Genomic DNA, 6,247 nt, shown 5'->3' with positions numbered 1-6,247 from the left:
CTTTGAAAATGGCGCCGGCAGCCAAGGGGAGGGGCCGGGCGCGGGCAGTCTCGGCGCAAAGAGCCCAGAGGCACGGAGTTTTGCTAATGAGCGTGTGCGGGAGAAAGAGGAGGAGAGCGGCAGAGGGCTCGGAGCCAATTGGCAGCCGCGCCTAACGCCACTACCATGTAAGGGAGAAACCCCCCTCTGCAGGAGGCAGGGCGAGCCCGGGGGGCGGCAGCAGTGCCACCCCCGGGGGGAGGAGCGGGGTCGGAGCCGCACAAAATGGCACCAAGCCCCAGAAGTTTGCTGGCATTTGACTTCCGACTCGGAGTCCGGCAGCAGCTCCGGCAGCTCAGAAGAGCTGCCGGGAGCCGGCTGGGACTCTGAGACGGAGGAAACAGAGCCAACGCAATTTAAAACAAAACCGAGTAAAGCTTTAAGCCGCACCGAAAAGCAGCCACAATACGAACCAGCCCAGTTTACCGACTGGGGAGAAATAAAAATAGCCTGCGCTGAATGGTCCCCAGCCGGCATGGCAGCCCGCCGCGGCGCCTCCACCCCAAACACGCCCAAGAAGAGCCTGTTGGGGCTGCGGGAGGAAGGGGCATCTCGCCAAGGACTGCAGGTCCCAGCCCCAGGGAAACAGGAGAGAGAAGGGGTGTGCGGGCCGCACTCAGCCTCCTCCCGCCGCGAATGCAAGGCAGCCCATCTATGCCAACCCCCAGTGGGACGGGGTGCCCTTATACCCCATACCCCCACAGGAGGCAGCCAGCTTCGTACCCTCACCAGCAAATTTCGCAACACAGCCTGCGGTACCTTCGTACCCACTAGCACCGCAAGCAGCGCCTGCACCGCAGAGTCAGCAAGACTCGCCCCAGAACGGGACCCCTGGGTAGCCCTGGCCATGAAAATAGGAAAAGAGCCCCCGAAGGTGTGGGGGACGTGCTGCCTTTTTGGTAGTCAGGACCCCCACGTCATAGGGCTTCAGTTTTAGGCAGACACAGGAGCAGACTGCTCAGTTTTTCCCCAAGCACTGTAGCCCCGACACTGGCAATGCAAAGAAGTCTCCCCAGTGAACGGAGTGAAAAAGCCATCCCGAGCTTGGAAAAGCACCCAATTAGTAGCTATAACACTTCATACAAAAAAGAAAAAAACACAACCCACCCCAAAACCTTGCCCCCAAAAGTCACCGACACCCCGGCTAGCCATACAGATGCCTTCCAGATAAGCTGCACAGCCAAGTCCGATCCAAACCCAAACTTTCGTATACTAAAAGCTACCTTTCTAACCCTAAACAAAACCAAACCGAACCTGACTAACTCCTGTTAGCTTTGTTATAATGTTAAACCCCCTTTCTACGAAGGCATTGCTTTAAACACCCCCTTCAGTTACTCCACAGCCGATGCCCCCCACCAGTGCAGATGGGACACTCCCCGCAGAAGAATCACCCTGAGTCAAATCACAGGACAGGGCAAATGTTTTGGCAATGCAACTTTAGCAAAGCAAAAAAGCAACTTCTGCACTAAAGTTGTCAAGCCCAACAGAAAGACCAATAAGTAGGTGGTCCCATCCGCATCTAGAATGTGGGTTTGCTAGCGATCCAGAGTGAGTCCTTGTGTGTTCCTTGCCAAATTTAATGACTCTATCGACTTCTGTGTCCAAGTTCTGATTGTTCCTAAGGTCCTGTACCACTCAGATAAAGAAATGCACCACCTTTTCGAAGAACCTGACAAACTCCACAAAAGAGAAATAATCACAGGTATAACTATCGCAATGCTGCTCGGCCTGAGAGCAGCTAGCACAGCCACGACTGTCTCAGCCATCGCAACCCAACAGCACGGACTCTCTCAGCTACAAATGACCATTAACAAAGACCTGTAGAAGATCAAGAAATCCATCTCCTATCTAGAAAAATCAGTCTCTTTGCTTTCAGAAATAATTTTACAGAATAAGCGAGGAATAGACCTCTTGTTCATGCAACAAGAAGGACTGTGTGCAGCTTTAAAAGAGGAATGCTGCTTTTATGCAGATCATACGGGAGTCGTTAAAGACTCCATGGCAGAACTCCAAGATAGACTGGCTCAGAGAAAGAGAGACAGGGAAACCCAGCAGAGCTAGTTCGAATCCTGGTTCAATCAATCACCTTAGCTCACCACTTTAATTTCCGCCCTGGTAGGTCCACTGGCAATACTGCTTTTAGCTGTTACCATAAGACCATGCCTGCTAAACAAGCTAGTCTCGTTTGTTCAGGCCCGTCTAGAACGGGCGAACATTCTGTTCGTGGGCCAGCAACAAATGCTGTAAACCAAAAACTGCGAACACAGTCAGTTGCAAAAGCCTTCGAAACTCACCTTGCGAGAATTACTCAGGTTTACCAAACCCCTTTTTTCCTTACCAAGTTACAAGTTTGTACCTCACTCCAGTGCCTATATCTACAACTACCTCATTTTATTTATAAAAAGGAGGGGAGAGATGTAGTAGATAGGGACAGGCGAACGGAAGATTTCGGGATGTGACGGAAAGAAAGACCCCCATCCCCCTCTCACCCTGCAACATGTTATCCATTACCCCAAAGAATGTAACCACACCTAACCCAGTAGTTTTCCACTCCTGACTAACCCTAGAGACCCTGCCAACCCCCCCTGACGTAGCAGAGTCCCCCAAGACTATTTAAACCCATGAGATAAGATAATAAAGGCTTTTCGACCATCCACCACATTGGTGTCCTGCGTGTGTCGTTAGCCCGAGTGGACCAGGGAAGACTGGGCTGCCGTGCTGTTCCTTGCAACCAGGTCGCCGTTGCCTCCCATGAAGGCAACACTGCCCGGGCCGCTCTTCCGTCCTGTCCATGGACATGTCACCAGAGTATGGGATGTGACGGGATGGGATGGGATGGGATGGGATGGGATGGGATGGGATGGGATTGGGCAAAGCTGGCTGAAGGCACCGGCCTTGCAGCCTGGCTCTGCCACTCACCCTCCTGTGGTGGATGGAACGGCACCACCTCTTCAGTCTCCGGTGCTGGGGCAGCTGCAGGGTCTCCTTCTTCCTCCTCCATCCAGGTCAGCTTGGGCACTCTCAGGGCTCCCTGCCCCATGTCACTGACTGGATTTCTGGCTACCCTCAGGAGAGATGCCTTGGAAAACTCTGGGCTACCAAGTCCCACGCTCTGCCCTCAAGGGCACCTGCAGAATTTAAGTCTCGGAAGGCCGCAGGTCACCGAGTCCTGTGGTCTGGCCTCGAGGTCAGCTGCAGGAATAATGCCTCAGAAAAGCTCTGGGTCGGACAGGAACGAGCGCACTGTGCGGGCGCTCCTCACGGCACCGCTCTGTCCCGTCCTGTCGCTTCGCCTGCTCTGAGCACTGAGGCGTGCTCTTGCCACTTCCAGCTCCTATGCCAGCATGTGTCACAAAGGGCCCTTGGAAACCCAGCTCCATTCCATGCTGCACCGTGTCAGCAAGGGCCCTTGGACACCGGGCTCCATTCCATGCTGCATGTGTCACAAAGGGCCCTTGGAAACACTGCCCCCTGCGCTGGGGCTGCCCCCTGCCCACCCAAAGTGGTCCAGGTTGGAAGGAATCCCTGGCCTCAAGTGTCTGAGACAGCCCAGCAGGATCTTTAGGAAGGGCTCAGCCCATCAGCAAACGCTGCCCTGCTCTGCAGGCTCAGGGCAGCAGAAGGAGCCCCCAGGGCTGCCGACGCAGCCGCGCTGGGAAGGGCACAGGGTGTTCCACAGAAGCTGGCACGGCCTCCTCGGGACATGTCCTGGCTTGTGGCCATCCCAAACCCGCAAGTGTGACACAGACAAGGAACTGTGGGCCAGGGAAGGAATGCTGCTCTGAGCCCTGGGGCCTGGGGAGCGCTGGCACCAGCAGGTGAGGCAGAGTCCCTGCCCAAGCAGACCTGCCACCCCCGAAGCCCTGGCAGGGCTGGTGCCATCTCCTGCCCCAAAGACCTGTGCCCCTGGGGGGCTTCTGTGCCAGAGGGAGCCAAAGCCCAGGGGCACTGGGGACTGTGCTCCTGCCTGCAGGGGCTGTTGGCAGGAACACCTGGAGCAACTGCTGGCAACAATGAGTAGATGGCAAAATGGTTAACCCTGCCCCGGGATAGAGATCTAAGTGGCCATTAGAGTACAGCTCTCCCCTCTTGTTCCCTGCAGCAGAATCAGGACCATGAACAAAAGCAGTCACAGATATTCTTTCTGGGCCCTATAAGCAAAGCTGTGCCAAACCACAGATGCTGCCTTCAAACAGACTCAAATTCCAGCCTAGACCTCTCACCTCCCAGACAACTCATTCTCCAACACACCTCCAACACCAACAGCCTGCAAACACCACACAGAAGCCCTCAGCATCCCGCCAGGACCCCCAGCTGTCCCTGTCCCTGTCCCGGTCCCTGTCCCTGTCCCTGTCCCTGTCCTTGTCCCTGTCCCTTTCCCACCCTCCCACAGATGCCCTGGTTCCCTGATATGCCATGGGATGGCACTCAGGAGGATCTGCTCCAAGGCCTTCCCCAGCAGCAAGCTCAGGCTGCCAGGCCTATGGATCCCGGATCATCCTTCCCACGGAGCCTTCCATTGGCACGGCTCTTCCATTGGCACATCTGCGCTCAGCTGGGATTACTCCGCTCACCCAGGGCTCCTGGTAAAGGATGGAGAGCAGCCTGGCAAGCTCTTTCTCCAGCTCCCTCTGTGCTCTTGGGGAAGGTAGAACCTTCCACAGGAAAGCAACTGCTGCCAGAAGGAGTGGGTGGCACCAGGCAGCTCTGGGGAAGCCCCTCAGGAATGCTGTATCCTGAGGGAACACTGTTGGCCTTGACCTGTTGGCACCTGCAAAAGCTTCAAATCAGCTGCCTCAGCTTCCAGGGCCTCTCTTGGCCAGCATCCTGACGTGGATGCAGGACGGCTGCCAGGCACTGCTGGGACCCAGCGGGACAGGACCGGCTGTCTCGTGCCCACGCAGCAGCCCTGACACAGCCAGGGCCATCCCGAGAGCAGACAGACGCTCACGGGCCAGCAGAGAGGAGCAAGGAGCCCTGGGCTCCTCTCAGGGTATCTCAGCTGGGCTCGCTCCACAACACGCCCCCATTGGAAGGCCTGCTGATGTCCAGCTGCCAGAAATGCCTCCCTTGTGCTCTCCAAGATGCACAGGGAGAGCCAGTGAGCAGGGCACTTGGGAGGCAAACCTTCCAAGCCTTTTCTGAGGCCTGGCACACACCAAGATCAGCCAAGACTCTCCACCACACTGCCTGGCCCACCCAGCCCAGCTCTGTGCTGGCCCTGGGCCACAGCAGCTCCCAGTAAGCAGGAGGCAAATCTTGCCAAGAGTCGCAACACAGCAGACAGGGAAGATGTGAAAAGTGAGTGTGTAAAGGCCTTTTAATTCACAGCTCCCACAGAGAGCTTTGGGGCTCACAGATGGACAGAGATGGTTCTGCTCACCCCTCTGTCCAAAGGGGGGTAACACACGCTGCTGCAGGTGCTTGGGTTGGTCTCTGCAGGTCCAGGTGGATGCCAAACCTGCTCTTCACAGGCTTCTCCCTTGCCCTGCCCCTCTGCCAGGTTCTCTAAAAACCCTACAGCCCTGCCTTTGCCCTGTCTTTTGGGGGTAAGAAATGGATTCTGTAGCTTTGTGAAACCAAGCCCCGTCTCGTTTGTTCCTGGCACCCGCAGCTGCACGCTCCCTGGACACCATGAACTCAACTTCTGGAGGATTTGTGGGTTCTGGGGGAATTTTGGGCAGTGTTCTCCATCTCTTTGCACTCCAAAAGCCAAGAGGGATGAATTTGTCACCACAAAACCACTCAATTCCACTAAAAACAACTGAATTTTTACCTATAAAGGCACAATCCCACCTCAAATTGCATGTTCTGACCTCAAAAAAACTCAATCCCACAGAAAGCTCACTTGATTCCACAGCTGCCAGGGTGAGATGGGGTTGGGAGGAGATTGGGAGAAGTGGGATCCCAGTTTGGAGTGGTGGGATGTATTTGATAGCAAAGAAAACTTTCAGAGTTACTGATTTATGTCCCCTTCATTTTCAGTCAGTTCTGTTTGTAGAGTGGCTCCTTCTCAGCTGATTAAATTCCTATAAAAATCATTTTTTTAAAATCAGCTGGCCCAAACAATCCAAAAACCAACATTAATATAAAACCACCCATCTGCAATTATATTTTTTAAAACTATTTAAATTTTTTTAGAGTGTTTAAGGGTGTTTTTAAAGTTTAATTGTTTGGTTAAATTGTATGAGACATTATAGTGGTGTTT

The sequence above is a fragment of the Lonchura striata genome, chromosome 4A, assembly GCF_050655825.1.
Source record: "Lonchura striata isolate lonStrDom1 chromosome 4A, ASM5065582v1, whole genome shotgun sequence".
In the NCBI taxonomy this organism is placed as follows: Eukaryota; Metazoa; Chordata; class Aves; order Passeriformes; family Estrildidae; genus Lonchura; species Lonchura striata.
This window is presented reverse-complemented; position numbering follows the sequence as displayed.